This window comes from Culex pipiens, chromosome 2 (genome assembly GCF_016801865.2).
Source record: "Culex pipiens pallens isolate TS chromosome 2, TS_CPP_V2, whole genome shotgun sequence".
NCBI classification, from domain to species: domain Eukaryota; kingdom Metazoa; phylum Arthropoda; class Insecta; order Diptera; family Culicidae; genus Culex; species Culex pipiens.
In genome coordinates this window covers 36,117,514-36,135,466 of record NC_068938.1, presented here as the reverse complement: position 1 = coordinate 36,135,466, position 17,953 = coordinate 36,117,514, and the positions used below count along the sequence as shown (strand labels likewise).

The following is a 17,953-nucleotide window of genomic DNA, read 5'->3' as shown; positions in this document are numbered from 1 at the left end:
AAAAACCTCTTATCGACATTTTTACTTTTGTGTAAAATTGTCTGTAGATATCGAATCTCGAATGGAAATTTTGACTCTTAGTTTTGCGTATTTGTTATCTGTATTTTTTAAGAGAGACAAACCATCCTGCATTTTTCGTGAGATTTTCGGAATTTTGAACATTAGGTTGTTTGAATATCACATTTTCTTTTATAACATAAAAATGTGTAAAAATGTAAACTAGATCAAAATTCTCCAAAAACTGATGAATATTTACCGGTTCCTGATATAATATAGCACATTTCTTCGACACAAAATCTGTCACCATTTTCTGATTAATATTACCATTTTTTTGTCTGTGTATTTAAACAACTTACGCCCTTCTCGAATGTCATTATCGAGTGCATTTGGCTCCATACACACAAAAATGACTTTTATAAGCCTAGGAAAGCATGTCTACAAAGTTTCATCGAAATTGGAAAGAGTCGAGTTGAAAAGTACCTTAAAATTAGAGTTTTGAGTTGGAATTGGTGAAAATCAGTTAAATATCAGTAGAAAAATAATCAAACAGTCAATTGATAACGAACTGTCTGTTGATATGAAAAAATTTGATTGATGATGATTTGGCAGTGCTCATAAATATACATTTTTGTTATTAGAAACACTATAATTGGAATATTTTTTAGGATTTTGCTATTCTTTGGCAAATATAATATTACTTTCTATCAAATCTTATATGAAAGCTATAAATTATCTCATCAATTCATTTTTATAGTGTTTTTTTTTTAAATCAGAACAAAAAACAAAATTTTTAAATCCTTCGAACCACCCTCAACAACCGTAACAATGATGACGTTCTCCAGCGGAAATGGTCGTGGTAGAAGTCTGGCTGACACGTGACACAGACCAGTCCCGTGTGTGGCGCGTCGCACTGTATGTTTCAAACCCGCACTTTTATCGATGATTTGTGACACTGACTCTGCCGTTGACGTCGTCATCGTCGATGCTGGGTGGGTGTTGTCAACATAATTAGCGCTTCTGATCTGCTGGTTGGCGAGCTGCGGGGGAAAGCTGAGCTGGGTGCGTGGGAGGAAGATCGTTTGGTTGAATCCGTACTCGACGCTGATTGTTTGCTCTATTACATTGTGTATTTGCATTATAGGATTGATTCGTTGAAAAGTGACTTTGCACGGGTTGCCACTGAAGGGGCAACAATTTGTAGTGAGAGTTACGCTCCCAATGGACATACAAGTGCGTAATATGCTATGAAATGATTCTTTGTATATTGTTGGTAAACAATGATAAACCTTTCAAATAATTGGTTTGGTTGTATTTATTTTTAAAATTCGCAAATGCACTGAGGATTTTTATTTTACAAATCAAATGTTTATTTGTCGTTGCATTGGATATTTAATTTGAATTAAAAACATGTGTGTTAATTCTTGTGCAAATAAGCAAATGGGGGATTATTTTTTCCTGTAAAACTTCTGAAAAATGTGATGATTGGTTCAAATAAAATCACAATTTGGCTTTCACACACAAGTTTACAACCAGAGCGACGAAACAGTAATCGAATTTTCTAATCAAGCTCCCTCTTCACCCAATCAATACGTTTTCCAATGAAATTTTCCTCAAGGTCGGTTCCTAAAATATCTCTGCTGCAAAAATAAAACCGTCACAATGAATTTTCTCTGCCTCACGGCTACAACAGCACCAGGACCACGAAAGCCCGAGTGCTGAGAGAGACCGAGTGAAAATGACACCACCACTCACCGATCCCACCGCACTTGACAATGTCCTCGGCGGGCATCTGGTCTGGAGTTGGTCTTCTCGATTTTCCCTCCCGACTATGGCCAAAAACCGCCAACCAGAAGACTGCTTTCACCTCCCACCACGCTTCTTCTGAATTGTGAAGGGAGCAAAAAAATGTCAAAACATTTCAATCTTTTCGAGAGTGAATAAAACCCGAACCGATGATTCAATTTCGACTTCGAGCCCTAAACAATGGATGAGGTGTGAGTGATTTTTGGCAGGCGGGTTTTATGGACTTTTTTTCCTTTCTTTGCTTTTTACTTTATTTTGGATCTGCCAATTTAACGACTGTTGTCATTTCGGGTGCTTTTTCGAAGCGTTGCTTTTCTGAGAGCTGACATGATTTGCTAACATTGGAATAAAAATATTTAATCTGTGACTTTTTTAAAGAAATGATTTTTTTTTGTAGAAGTTTGCCTTCGTTGATAAAGGCCATTTAAGGTCACCCGCGATAGACAAGAACGAAATTAAAGAGAAACAAAAAAAAAAATAACTCATTCAAAACATTGTAGCTTAAAATCGCGATAACTCGTGATGAGTAGAAACAAATCCCTTATGTTTCTATACCTAATTATGTTATTATAATTATCTGCTCTACAACTTTGTAGAACATTGTTACACTCGGAAAAATAACTCTGCTAAGTAAGAAATAAACACGCCATTTTAAAATTAAAAATGTTTCTCTAAATAAAAAATGACTTTTACAGTTTAGTGCAGATTTGAAAAGTAAAATAAATTTCCCATAAAATACGTGTGACAAATTCTTCAACAGTTAAGAAACGGAAAAAGGCAAAAAAATTTAATTTATTTTTGTATTTTTTACAATGAAATTGTTTTTTTTTTAAATTCTTAATATTTAACCCTTTAACGCCCGTGATTAATCCAGAGTATCACTTCTTGTCAACTTCGTAATGATTTCGTCCCCTAAAACATATCAAAAAATCTAGAAAATAAAAAGTTTAGTTTTTGTGAAAAAAAAAAATAATAATGACAAAATCGGCAATTTTGTTCCATTTTTTTTCGCAATATTCCTCAATATAACCTACAGCTTTGCCGAAGACTCCAAATTGATCAGAAATTCACTCCAAAATTACAGCTATTTAAATATTTCGTTCAATTTTTGTTTGAACTGCAGCAAAAATTGAAGAACTTGCGGTTAGATTACGCCTTAAGTCCTGAGTATAACGAAAATGTATAGAAAACAATCAAAGTGGACAGGTCTACTGCATGCCATTGATCGAAGAGACGGAACACATTTCACAGAATCAACAGGGGAGGAAGGACGTGTGGACATAGGGTAATTCTCTACCAACTCACACGAAATCGGGAAAAGTTGCCCCGACCCCTCTTCGATTTGCGTGAAACTTTGTCCTAAGGGGTAACTTTTGTCCCTGATCACGAATCCGAGGTCCGTTTTTTGATATCTCGTGACGGAGGGGCGGTACGACCCCTTCCATTTTTGAACATGCGAAAAAAGAGGTGTTTTTCAATAATTTGCAGCCTGAAACGGTGATGAGATAGAAATTTGGTGTCAAAGGGACTTTTATGTAAAATTAGACGCCCGATTTGATGGCGTACTCAGAATTCCGAAAAAACGTATTTCTCATCGAAAAAAACACTAAAAAAGTTTTAAAAATTCTCCCATTTTCCGTTACTCGACTGTAAAAAATTTTGAAACATGTCATTTTATGGGAAATTTAATGTACTTTTCGAATCTACATTGTCCCAGAAGGGTCATTTTTTCATTTAGAACAAAATTTTTCATTTTAAAATTTCGTGTTTTTTCTAACTTTGCAGGGTTATTTTTTAGAGTGTAACAATGTTCTACAAAGTTGTAGAGCAGACAATTACAAAAAATTTGATATATAGACATAAGGGGTTTGCTTATAAACATCACAAGTTATCGCGATTTTACGAAAAAAAGTTTTGAAAAAGTTACTTTTTGCGTTTCTCTTTGTTTCGTCGTCCGTGTCTGTCGCGGGTGACCATGAACGGCCATGATCGATGACGACCAACTTTTTTAAAACTTTTTTTCGTAAAATCGTGATAACTTGTGATGTTTATAAGCAAAACCCTTATGTATATATATTAAAATTTTTGTAATTGTCTGCTCTACAACTTTGTAGAACATTGTTACACTCTAAAAAATAACCCTGCAAAGTTAGAAAAAACACGAAATTTTAAAATGAAAAATTTTGTTCTAAATGAAAAAATGACCCTTCTGGGACAATGTAGATTCGAAAAGTACATTAAATTTCCCATAAAATGACATGTTCCAAAATTTTTTACAGTCGAGTAACGGAAAATGGGAGAATTTTTAAAACTTTTTTAGTGTTTTTTTCGATGAAAAATACGTTTATTCGGAATTCTGAGTACGCCATCAAATCGGGCGTCTAATTTTACATAAAAGTCCCTTTGACACCAAATTTCTATCTCATCACCGTTTCAGGCTGCAAATTATTGAAAAACACCTCTTTTTTCGCATGTTCAAAAATGGAAGGGGTCGTACCGCCCCTCCGTCACGAGATATCAAAAAACGGACCTCGGATTCGTGATCAGGGACAAAAGTTACCCCTTAGGACAAAGTTTCACGCAAATCGAAGAGGGGTCGGGGCAACTGCTGTGTGAGTTGGCGGAGAATTACCCATACTTAAAATTAAAATTATTTTCCATGAGTTTCTTCAGAATTTGACATTTTTTTCAGAAAAATATTATCATCATTACAATCAGGCGGTGTTAACCATGTTAAAGGGAAATAAATCTGGAGATTTTTTGAAAAAATCACGTTTTTTTTTTTCTTTTATTGAACTAAAACTTATGTTTTTTTGAAGAAACTTGTTCTGAAAACGGTTCTCTACATTATTATTGATTCGAAAATGTTTCAAAACGTAATGGTGTAATATGGCGACTTTTGTTTATCCGAAAAAAATAGATGCGGTGGAACGAAGTGGATTTCCAGGCTGAATTTGTATTCACATCTTGATTAGTAACAAATGACCTTTTTTTAAATAAATTGTTAAAAAATGGCCACAACAACTGTTCAAAGGCAAAAGCATAATTCTAATCAAATCAAACTAATTAATTGTCAAAAAAGCAGTAAAAAGTACGTAAAGCAAATCCAACGTAACGACGAAACGGCCTTCTATTGTCTACTAAAAAATTACAAAATCAAATACTTTTCGATGCCAAGTCTAAAAAGTTCTACTTTTAAGCATTAAAATGGGTACTGAAAAAGTGAAATTTTGATCACAAGTATCCAAAAGTAATAGTTTTCAAATTTGATTCGATTGTAAAGATGAATTAAATAAACTCATAGACATTCAATGACATTTTCTACTTCCGAAATTGCTAGAAATGCTAAAAACTCGTTTTTTTTTCTTCAGAATTTGCTGTATTTATCCAAAGACTGGCCTGTGGCTTAATGGCTACGGCTCCCGCCTCATAAGCGGAAGGTTCCGGGTTCGATTTCCGACCGGTCTCCTTGAAATTATTCGACTATAATTGAACTTTGAATATGAACAAAAAACGCATGGAATCAGGTGGGATTCGAATTCACACCTTTGGATTGGTAATCAGATGCTCTAGCCACTCGGCCACCGAGGGGTTGACACCCCTTGAGTGAATTAATCCGTAATGGTGAAATAATGTCATAAGGTCATTTACTAAATAATACAACAATCCCTCTCCCAACAATTCCCCTACACACACCACACACCATATTCTATAAATAACTCGAAGTGGTTGGTACGGTATGTCCCCACTTCTTCTTCTTCCCCTGATGATTCCATGAAATGTGGGTTCCGTTCCGAAAGTACCGCAATCATTAATAATGACAAGAAAGAACTTGAGGCGTAATCTAACCATAAGTTCTTTCCGGATGCTTTCTTCAGACTGGCTGCGCTTGTGTTCGATTAGATTAGATTAGAATTTGCTGTATTTATCCAACTGAAAACATTTATCAATCTCGTTGGATAAAAAACGCTCCACGCAGTAAAAAATATTATTGCAACATTACGTACTGAAATTTCAAAATATCGAAGAATTATACTTTGCGAAACTGTTTTGTAGTTTGACGTTTCTCTTGACAACGAGTAATATACCAGCAATGAAACACAAATTTCACTGAAAAAATCTAATTCATAGGTTGCATTCTGATTGCAAAAAAAGTAGCTGTTAACTTGTGACAAAACTAGAATTTTTCAGAACTCGTCGTATTTATTCAACCAGTTATATCGAGGTTTACATTTTCTTATCGTACTGCTTTTTTTCATTTACAACTTTTTGCAAAAACATAATAGTAGTTTATGCAACAAGTTGCAAAAAGAGGATTTTTCAGCACGAGTCGTACATTTATCCAACGAGGTTCACCGAGTTGGATAAATACGAAGAGTGCTGAAAAAATCAAGTTTTGCAACGAGTTCCATACAACATTTTTTGCAAATCTGAAAAACACCCATTGAGTGAAATTTTAAGTCTAATTTTCATGTATTTTGTCAATAAATCGTTTAAATCAAAAAAATGTTGAAAAGAGTTACTTTTCGAAACTAGTGCTGAAAAGTTCAACTTTTCAGCACCCATTTCAGTGCTGAAAAGTAGAACTTTTCAGCATTTATTTTGAAAAGTGTTGCTATTCGATTCTGTTATTTTTGGTACAGAAAAGTAGGCTATTTCGTCGTTCAAGAATGACAGGAAAAGTAAGTAGTTTCACGACGGAATTGCAAAAAAATCCTTAGGCTTCTTTTTGTTTAGATTTTAAGGTAAGGAAAATTAAAATGAGAAAAATCTTTAACCTAAACCGCTTAAAAGATGAAATTAAGAAAAAAATGTCCAGTTACATTCAATTTAGTATTATTATCAACAAAAATCGTATCCAAAAAGCAGAGAATAATTCGTATTTTTATGATTTCATTGTTGAACGGAAAACTGACAAATAATATGTTAAATGCTTCTACAAACAACACAAAGAAACCCATTTTTTTATTGAAACATTATGAATCAAGATTTGAATGTTTTTCTAAAACAAACATTGCCACCAAATTGCCGATCGGGGACGAGGCTTCAATTTCAATTTGCAATTTGCTATTTATCTTGCATAAATTTGGTGAATAAAAAGAAATTTAATCTTTAAAATAAAACACAATTTAAGATTAATTCTTTGGGCAGTTAACAACGGATAAGGTCGATGCAAATATATTTCAAAGTTTTTGTCCTTCGACTCTTGTCGGGGTCCAGCAGGGAGGAAGGGGCAGCAAAAACAAAAAAAAAAAATAACAAGCCATAGTCTCAAGATTTTTATGAACTAAGTGTTTTGAAATGCTGATTCACACAATTTCAGTTGTGTTGCAATCACTTGTTTGAAAAAAATAAAGATTTGACAAAACCAAAAAAAAAAAAAAAAAAGCGAATAAAAAACAACAAAACATGTTAAAAATGATTCAAAACGCAGCGAAAGCCATTTTAAATTAATTTAAGCTGATTTCACTTAAGTTTTCATTGCAATTTTGATGTTTTTTTGAAAAAAAATATTTTCTGTGCCTCCTGATTTTTCGGGCCGACTTTGAATAGGGAAGACAAACATTTATGTAAAATTTGTACAAGCCAAAGCTTCTGTTGATATTTTTTAAAAAATATAAAGACAATTTAAGTCAATAAATTGACTTTTGGCTCATCATTACTGAAGTTTTAAAATGATTGAGATCTTAAATTAAACGTCGTTTCATTCATAAAGAAGTTGGATGAGAATGCTATTTTTCTTTCACATGAAGAAGAAACAAGAGTCAACTGTGTCAATTTACGACGAAGAACTTACCTGGTATAAAAAGAGTTGCGTGAAGCTCTCAACCCAGCTATCCTTTAATTCACGTTCCAATTTACGAGTCTTTGTAATCCGCTTTCCAATAGATTATTTCCCGTACTTTGATTTTACTTCTTCAACCCATTCGATGCTCCGCTGATGATGAATCCCTCTTTATTTTTGTCGTTCAAGGTGTTTTACGACCATGTCAATGACACGATTTTCACGGTTTTATTTTATAGTTATCACTCCCTTCACTGTTGCACCAGCTCACAATCACTCACACCAGCTCGGTCACCACGTGGAAAACAACACCCATAAAAGAAGCACGAGCCTGTCGGCTTTTTTCCTTTTCTTTTTGTTTCGCTGCTGTTTTTAAGGATCTTTTTGCAACGGCTCTGCCCAAATCGATACCGACTCACCGAGCACGGCAACAAAAACAACACACATTTCCGGGAAAACCATCAAACATCAAACGTGTGTGTGCGTGCGAAAATTTTCTCAACCGTGAATTATTTGATTTCTCTTTGAAATTTGCCTCTCACAATTTTCGAACAATTTTTGCGTGATTTTTTTTTGTTTCCTTGGATGCTGGACGCCCTCTCACACCGTCACATCTCGCGGGGGTGGGACGGAGGGACGGTTGGAAAAACAAACAAACACTCTCACTCACGAATGGCCGATCCTGTCGGTTGCAGCACACGAAACCTCAAACTCGTGAATTTGTTTTTAAAGCTCCCCACCACAATTGGGCACGTGTTACAGCACGCAAATTGGTTGATAAATCACTACTCAGCTCCCACTCCCTTTCCGGTGGCGGTGGTGGTGGGAGGCTGGAAAAGCGCTTCAGGATTTTTTCCCTTTTTCGATACAACGCCCAGAGATTGATTTTTCCTGCTGTTTTCTGTTTTCCTTGCCGCACTCTCGCACACACCAAAACACTGCCCCCCCAAAATAAGAGCAAAGAAAAAAAAATCGAAGGATGCTGGGCGCTTTTGCCTGCCTGCTGTTTTGACGCTTTGGGACGCGATATTCCCACGTGGCCAATGCGAATTTTCCTCACACGAACTCGGCAATCCCTTTTTCCGAACTTTTCCGCGATTTTCCGCACAATTTTCCTCACTCTTACCGCACGCAAATTCACGGTTAACCACGGCAGCGGAGGAGCAAGCAGGCAGATTCCAGACTAGTGCTGCGCCGCTGCTGCTTCTGCTGGACGACCGTTGAGACACGTTGGCGTCGTATCCGAGTGACGCTAGAAGACTGGTCGCGGCCCCGCGGACGGAACGACCGCGCCGGAGTTTTTACTCGGAGTTTGCTCTCTTGCTCTCTAAGTTTGGCTGGAGAGAGTGAGCGTGGCGCCAAAGTGTTGAACAGCGGGAAATTGTGCAACTAAAGCTCACTCTCGCTCGAATAATCGTGGGGAAATTCGGAATGAGAGAAGAAAGCGGAAAAAGAGAGAGGGAGAGAGTGAGCCAAGTGTCAAAAATATGCCACTGATGCTGGATTATTGGAGGGTTTTGGCGGCGTAACGTTCCGTGCGGATGCCTTCGAGGACGGCGCGTGGTCGGTCAAGGAAGACTATTTATCGTCGGAGAAATCGAGCTCCTGGAGAAGCGGATTAGGAGTTGGGTTAGGATGATGCGATGGATGGAGGAATGAACGAGAGTCTATGTGAAGCAGTAGAGCGGCAATGTCATGGAATAGTGGGATTGTGAGACAAAGTAGAAAAGAAGGTCAGGAGTTGACACTTAAATGAACGCATTAAACATATCATAGCTTATAATTAAAAAATCTCTTACGACTTATGAGTGTTGTTTGGCCTCATCATCCTCGACTAGTCTGATTTGGTAGAGTCGCTTGTCGGCAATTGGATTCGCAATTCAAGGATTGTCAGTTCAAATCCCAGAGTGGAAAGGCACAGTACCAAAGGCCAGGACAGTCAAGTAACTGAGCATTTGAAAAAAATGATTTGTCCAACTAAATATAAGAATCTAAAATTGTAACCTAATCATTGAATATTACGCCCATTTAAAATGCTAGTCTTGATTTAAAAATTTTCATAATATTTTTTTCGAAAAGATCGGAAAATTTCACGAATGTTTCATATATTAACATTGAAAATCGGACCATTAGATGTTGAGATATCGTCATTAGAAAATGGTGGGCTGTTTGGGTGAGACTTAAAAAACTTCAATTTTCGTGTTTCTTTTTTTTAAGCCGCTGTATTTCAGCAACCAAAGGTCCAATCTTCAATGTCTCTTTGACAATTTTATAGCAAATTTTCTGAACTTTTCAAAAAAAATATTTTTAGAAATGGTCACTCATGGTCACTATTTTTAAAAATTGAAAAACTGCAAAAATTTCGCTAAAATCAAACTTTCGGTGGCTATATCTAGAAAACGGAGCCCTTTATCAAAAAATATGTAAAGTACTTTTCGATTGTAAATTCAATTTTGCATTAAAAAATAATGTCAAACTTGTTTTTGCATGAAACTTCTATTTTTTCCAAAAATCACTATTTTTTTTCAAAAATTCATAACTCGGCTGCAGATTTTTTGACCATGTTTCTCTATGGCTCAAAAGTTGCGGATTTTTGTCCCCTAAAGCATATCAAAAAATCTCGAAAATCAAAAAATACGTATTTTGGAAAATTGAGTTTTAGTGAAAAAAAAGTTGATAAAAAAATCCTTAAATTTTTTTTTCCGTGTACCTATTTTTTTCTCAATAGTCCTCAACAATACCTACAACTTTGCCGAAGACACCAAATTGATCAGAAAATTCACTCAAAAGTTACAGCTGTTTGAATATTTACATACCATTTTTGTATGGACAGCTGCCAAAATTGTATGGAGACTTGTATGGGTGAACCAATGACACAAAATAGCATATTTGGTCATAGGGAAGGCCCCCACAATGTTTGAGTCAAATCAAAAAATACAAAAAATAAAAATGGTCGAAATCGGCCGATTTCGTAGAGAGTTGCTCTCTTACTTAAATTAAATCATATCAAATTGGAAGGGAAAGGGCAAAGCAATTTTTGTACCGTAAAACGGGGTGACTTTGATAGGTTCGCGATTTTTCCGCAAAATGGAAAGTACAATTAAAATACGTATGAAATGGTTTAGAATCATTCTGACCGTGGTAGAGAAGTGTTCTAAGTACCTCAAGAAGAAGTTTTCATAAAATTTTGAAGAATTTATAAAGTTAGATAACTATAAAGTTAAGAAAATGTTGATAAAAGTCATTATTTTAAACTGCTCTAAGTGTCATGATTTTCACAATGAACATGATTTTGAATCGGTAAACGGAATGCATTTTTAAATTCATTGGACAATTTTCCACTAGGAGAAGGTTAAATAAGTTTATTAATAATAAATATATGTGTTTTTGAAACACAATTTAAAGAAATCTCCAAATTTATAGGCAACAAGCTATTCCCGGCAAACTTCTTCCTGCTCTTTTGTGGTTTGTTGTTTGAAACATATTCACTTTGAACTCCGAACATCTGTTGTTCAAGTTCTTTGTGATTTTGTTTTGAAGCAATTTATCAATTTATCAATTATCAATTTATCAACCGAAATAGGTCTTTTTTTTTCATTCTTCCTATTTCTGTTTATATTTTTTTATTGAGATGCTTATGCTTGTCACTCTTTTTTCTGCTATTCTCTTCTCTATTGAGATTTTCATCCCAAGAGTACTGGAACCTTTTGTTTGGATTTTTAAATTATTTTTTTCAAAAGCACTTTTGCATGTTAGCCTTTTTCTTTGTTTTTAAAAGGAAGTCTGTTCTTTGTTATCTTTTTTATTTTCTTTGCAATCATTTTCTATTTCATTCATATTTGATATCCTGTTCTTTTTTACTATTTAGAAAACTATATGATTTTCCTTAAATAAGTTACTAAATAAGTTCAGACGCGGGCATAAACGGTTAATACTTTTTTTCGTACTGTCAGCATTTTTGTGTTGTGTTTAAACTTTTTAATTTTTGTTCTTTGCATTATGTTGTGTCCGTTTTCCTATTTTCCTAAATATATCCAATCACAATACACAATACACAATACACAAATCTCATTTGATTTTTCGCTGACTTTTCTAAACATGGGGCATTTATTTCAATCTTTTTTATTTAGCTGACTTTGCAATGGGCATTTTCACTATTTTTTCTGTTTATGGTTTTATGTTGTAATAGTCTAAGTTCTGTAAAGAGTGTCTATTATGTTGTTTATCTTTTGATTGTTATTTTTATCTATTTTTGACATTTTTGATGTTTTTCATGATCCTTCTGAAATACATTTTCTATCCTCTTGTTTTCAATGTCTCTTCTTATTTTACTTCAAATATTGTATTTACCCACCTTTTTTTCCTTTTAATCTGTCTTTATATGCCTTTCTATCCTTACATTTCTTCTTCAAATGTTAAGTCTATGTCAGGGGTGCCCAACCTTTTAGTCTTGCTGGCCAGATCTGATTTTTCTAAAACAGTGGCGGGCTGGAACTAATATTTGATAAATGTTGAAATAATAAGTTTTTTTTATGATTGGGTTCTTTTAAAGTAAATAAATAGAAGAACTAGTGTTGTAAATAGGATTCATATATCTTGATTTAAAGAATGAAAAACAAAGATGACTGTCAAAAATGCGTTTCTTTTTGTTTGATATAATCTTTAAAAAAAATACATTCTAATTTTTATGGTCTTTGCAATTTTTGTTAGTTTCATTTCCTCAACACTACAATATAAAAAAAAAAAAACGTTACTTAATCCACCCTTAGGTGGTTGGCGCCTTCCTCACATTTAAAGGGTGCTATCCAAAATGCAAAAAGTGCGTAAATAACACTTAAGTGCTTATAACTTTTGATACGGTTGTCAGATCTTCAATGTTTTGGACGCGTTGGAAAGCTCTTTTAAATACCTATCCAACAATAGGTCGCATGAGAGATCCGGACAGCATTTTCATCAAAATATCTGAGATCCGGCCTCGAAAAAGTGTGTAAATAACACTTAAGTGCTTATAACTTTTGATACATTTATCAGATCTTCAATGTCTTGGACGCGTTAGAAAGGTCTTTTAAATACCTTTCTGAAAATGTATAGCATGACGGGTTTTCTAACAAAAACCACCCTTTTTACAATCTTCCGGACTTTTGTTAAAATCGTTTTTTAGCATAACTTTTGAAGTACTTAACTTAACTGCATAATTTTTAATAGCGACTTATGGGACCCCAAGACGGATCGAATGACGCCAAAACGGACAAAATCGGTTAAGCCAATGTCGAGATAATCGAGTGACAATTTTTTGATCAACATCCCACCACACACACAGACATTTGCTCAGAATTTGATTCTGAGTCGATAGGTATACATGAAGGTGGGTATAGGAGGTCTTAATGAGAAGTTCATTTTTCGAGTGATTTTATAGCCTTTCCTCAGTAACGTGAGGAAGGCAAAAATAATGAGACATAGTAAAATTTATTCAAACGAAATTTGGATTTGAATATCCTTTACAAAAAAGAAAACTTTTCGCGTTGTTGTGCACTAGAGCGTCCAATTTCCCGGGGTTACAAAATTCCCGGGAAACGGGAAATTTTCAACAAATTTCCCGGGAAATCCCGGGAATTCCCGGGAAATTTGAAATTTAACGAAAATTATTCTAATCCTGTTTCTGATTAATCTTCTGCAACGAAATTGTATAGAACAACAACTTTAATGGTCAAAATGAGTGTGAGGATCAATTAATGGCTTGACTGCTTGTAAAAAATCATGCAACTTTGAGAAAATATATAAACTTTCTAATTTTTAAATCTTTCAAATCGTCCCAAATGAAAAAAAAAATATTATTAGTATTTTTGTTGAGAAGGATTTTTTTAAATCAATGTGTTTGGACAGTGAAAATCTATGCTCCACAACCATAAAATTGCTTTTAAATTTGTCTCAGTGACCATAAAGTAAAAATAAAAAAAAATAAAAAACAAAAAAAAATCAACTTGTGAATAAATAATCATTGAATTTACCTTAAAAATCTAATTTCTAGCGCTTTTTAACCTGAAACACTATTTTTCAACTTGAAAATTTGATACGAAGTTGTTTTTTAATGGTTTTTCATGGTTTTATTATATTACTTTAGTTATATGGTATTCAGCCTAATAAATCAATTAGATTAAAATAATGTTGAGCATTTAAAAGTGGTTGAAATTCAACGATATTTTTTCATATATAACCCTCTTACGCCTTTGGTAGCTCACGTGCTTCATAAATTTATAACTTCAATCTGTAATTTCTCGAATACTTAGAAACAAATTCTTCTTACACAAACCTTTTTTAAAAATTTAATTATATCAGTTCAGTTTCCATCCAACATGTTCAAGGTAAAAAAAAAGTCAAGCAAATCTCAATGTTGATCTTGGCCGGAAGATGTAAACATCTTATTTTCAAATGATATAACAAAAAAAAACATTAAAAAAGGTTGTCAAAAATAAAATAGTTTCTATTCATTCCATAACAGCGTAAGTTTTGTTGTCCAACACATAAGCAAACAATATTCCTAGTGGTGAATGCATCAGAAATAAATATTATCTGAATTAAATCTTGACATGAAATTTACAGACAAGCTGATTTGTTAAAATGAACAGTAGATGGTGCCAAAAAGGTAGGAAAATATATACTTCTGCTTGTATTTCGGGAATTCCCGGGAAATTTACAAATTTCCCGGGAAACGGTAAATATTTTTTTCCGGGAAATCCCGGGAATTCCCGGGAATTTTTTTTCCTGGGACGGGAAATTGGACGCTCTATTGTGCACCTTTATTCAAATAAAAAAAAATTAAATGATTTCAAAAAAAAAACACAAATTAAAAAAAATAAATGATTTTATAATTTTTTAATTTTTTAAATTAGTTTTTTTAATCATTTTAAATATTTTTTTCACTATTCTTCGAAATTCAAATCTTATTAAAATTATATTTTTTGCTCCCTAATTGCTTGACTTATTTTGAGACGACATTTTTTAATATTCAGTATGAATAATTTGCATTTTAAAGCTTTTCTCAAACTGAAAAGTTGTTTTGGAAAATACATTAATTTTTGCTAACATATTTATTAAAATAACAGAAAATAGAAAACAACTTCAATTTGAAAAAAAAACACAGTTAAAACTGAAAAATATTTAAATTAAGTGTCTTGTTGTACATTTTTAGACAACAATCCAAGTTTATTCATAAATTTGACAATTTTACGAAATGGGCAAGTTTTCAGTTTAAAAATATCGATAAAGAAATTAAATTCAAACATAAAAATGTTGTATAAATTTGTTAAAATTTGATCTCAAGCTTATTTTGTTTATTTCAGACAATCAATTTATTTATTTAATATTTCATGAACAGCCTTAAGGGCCGGTCATAGAACTATTTTGAAAAGCCGTCGCGGGCCAGATGAAATGGCTTCACAGGCCGGATACGGCCCGCGGGCGGGACGTTGGGCAGGCCTTTGAAAACGTTCGTTGATTTGATTTAGTTTTTTTTTTTCTTTGTTTTTTGACTGGGTTTGGTTTTTTTAATTTAACCCACCTACCAATTGTGGTTTAAATCTCGACTGACCACCCTTCCCTTTTTTTTGTTTATTTGTCCTTCTCCAAACTGTATTTTTCAACGTTCTACAATTTTTACGTTTTATTTTTTTCTTTGAATATTAATAATTTCGCGGAAAATTAGAATCCTCCAATTAAACGCCGCAAAAAGATATCGTCGCAACGGAAAACCCTAGGGAAGGCAAGTAAAAGTAGGCTAAGACAAAACAAATTATTGACATAAGTTGACTGGCTGGCTGGCGTTGGCTCAATTGTTAGACCTGCCTGCGGTTGTCTGGTATCGGCGCCGGACGCAACAGTTCTGCAGCCTTCGCGGTCAGCTTGGCGGGATCCAGTCTCCGTACCAGGTCGGATGGACGCACAACGGACGTTGTTGGCTGCCCTTGACGCCTCATATGATCAAAATTTTATTTTTCGTTTCATTTCCCATACAAATGGCAGGTGTTCCGGAATCGAGTCCAGAGTGGCCTAAGTGTCAATTAATTAGCGTATAAACCAGGCCTGCCCAACGTCCGGCCCACGTGCTGAATCCGGCCCGTGAAGCCATTTTATCCGGCCCGCAGCGGCTTTTCATAATAGTTGTATGACCGGGCCTAAGGGCCGTTCATGAAATACCTAATCAATAAATTAATTGAGCATCAAAATTAAAAAAAAAATATCTTAATATCAAATTATCAAATATCATATTATTTATTAATTTAAGTTTTTGCTTTAGTTTAAAAAATGTAGCTATTTCAAGTTTTTTTTCAGATTTTTTCGCATCCAATCGAAATTATTTTTACTTAAAAATATTAAATAGAAGACAAGAGTAAGAAAAAGTTTTCAAAAAACTTACAGAAAGTGCAATGGAAAAAGGATAGATAAAGATAAAGCTTAACACTAGATCACAGAAAAAATATCAATTATAGATGTGCTTGATCATCAGCTCCCCAAGGGCCAGGAATTGTTCCGTCTTATTCCAGCAGCTCCGAAACCGCGTCATCATCCCCCCCCGCGAGAGCAAAAATCAAATGGCGTCTCGCAAGGTGCGACGCTTATCTTTTTTGCTGGGGTCGATTTTTCGAAAAAATGCCAAACTTTGAAGGTCTGTACCGAGCTCCAGGGTGCTCCAAACTTAAATGTTATACATACCAAAAGATGTGCAAGGATCTGGCCTACACGCCAGTGATGTTTTTGGTAAACGCATTGGTGGCCAAAGTGCCTCAAAAATAGACATTTTTGAAAAAAAAGTATATTTACGAGTTAAATCCCATTTAAAATTGGAGGGCGGAGCGCCAGCTCCTGTTACGTCCAATCAAGCTCATATTTGGGATTTGGGCTCAATATGCCCACCGGAACAAACCCCTGAATGCCCGCCAAAAAGTCATTTTTGTTACATCCTACTGTACATAGCTTACTTTATATTTTGATATAGAGTAGATTAAAAGTTAAGTGTTAGTGTCCTGCGGTTACTTGGGTGGTACCAAGTGAAAAATTGCAAAATATCAATGAATGTTTGAAAATATGTTTTTCCTAGATTTTTATTTCTGTAGACCAAAAATTCAATTCAGTTTTGCAAATTTTAAACATGAAGCGATGTAGGGGGAAAAATATAAAAAAAAAATCATATGTTTAACTGTTATAACTGTTATACACGTTTATTTATTATCTTGTTTTATATATTTAGCATGTGTTTCAATTCCGATGTGCAGTTAAATTTTGTTTAAAAAGCCTTTTTCATAAAACTCAGATATTATGGCAACTAGTGAAAACTTTTTTGCATTGAAACGTTAGAAACCATGACTTGAAATTTTAATTTGTGGCTTCCTCCTCAAACTCCTGACTGAAAATTACATTATTTTCATTTATTTTTTCGCAATGGAATGAAAATTAACTCTAAAATTCTATTATTTCAATTGAGATCAATTCAATTATATTTTTATACTATAGCAGCTGCAAGAAAAAGAAGATTCCAACGACAAACTGTAATCCTGAGGTTAAGCCGTGCCCCCAAACTTTGCTACTAATTTCCAATTTCCGCCAAATCGGAATTTTATCACGTTCGACTGGCTTGAAAAGTGGTTTTCCACGAAAGTTACCGAACGATGTGGCGCAAATTTTCGCACCAATTTCTCAATTTTCCCCCGGACTTTTTCATCCTCGATTCGCTAAAGTTCGCACGAAAACCCTTTCCCCAGTAAAATTCCTAAAGCCCTCCGCCGAGGAAATAGGCTGGGAAATAAATTTGTTTAATTTACATCGTCGAGCCTCGCCGCCAGGTACCGCCGAGTGCCAGACCGTAGCGCCAAAATGTGCTGAATGCCTTTAAAATCTCTAGTCCGGAAAAACACGCGGCTGGTTTCACAACAACAACAACAAAAAAATGGAAAAGGATTACGGAGCGGGGAAAACCCCTCGCGACTGCAGCAACGGAGGCACGATTGACTAAGTCCTCTGGAAAAAGGGACCCTTCCGTGATTCAGCCACCGACTTCGGGCTCCACGGACCTAGTAATGGTTATTTATTTATCTTGCGTTTAATTTTAGTTTAAAAATGCCATAAATCACGACGACGGGCCACGTTTTGGGGCGAGCGTGCCAGCGAAATGGCTTCACGGAATTCACTTTGGGACTTTGGAAAGTTCAAAGTTTTGTTTTAAATAAAATTAAATTTGATTTTTTCATAAAACGATATGTCATGCACCCTTTAAAAAAATTGATAAACATTTCAAGAGAATAAAATTTTATCAAATTTCACTCAATGTTCAAAGCCCAAACGTTCGCATTCCACAGAAAAGGGGTGAAAAGG

General features: G+C 34.5%; 1 protein-coding gene across 2 annotated transcripts in view; it reads right to left on the bottom strand.

Annotated features, from left to right (window-relative positions):
- LOC120422592 (uncharacterized) overlaps nucleotides 1-8,926 on the bottom strand; it is a 127,160-nt gene extending 118,234 nt beyond the window's left edge. For both annotated transcript variants that reach the window (XM_052707716.1, XM_039586086.2), the window contains exon 1: nucleotides 7,601-8,926. The gene's annotated coding sequence lies outside the window, so the exon portion shown is untranslated. The remainder of the gene's footprint in view (nucleotides 1-7,600) is intronic.
- Nucleotides 8,927-17,953: the final 9,027 nt, after the last annotated feature.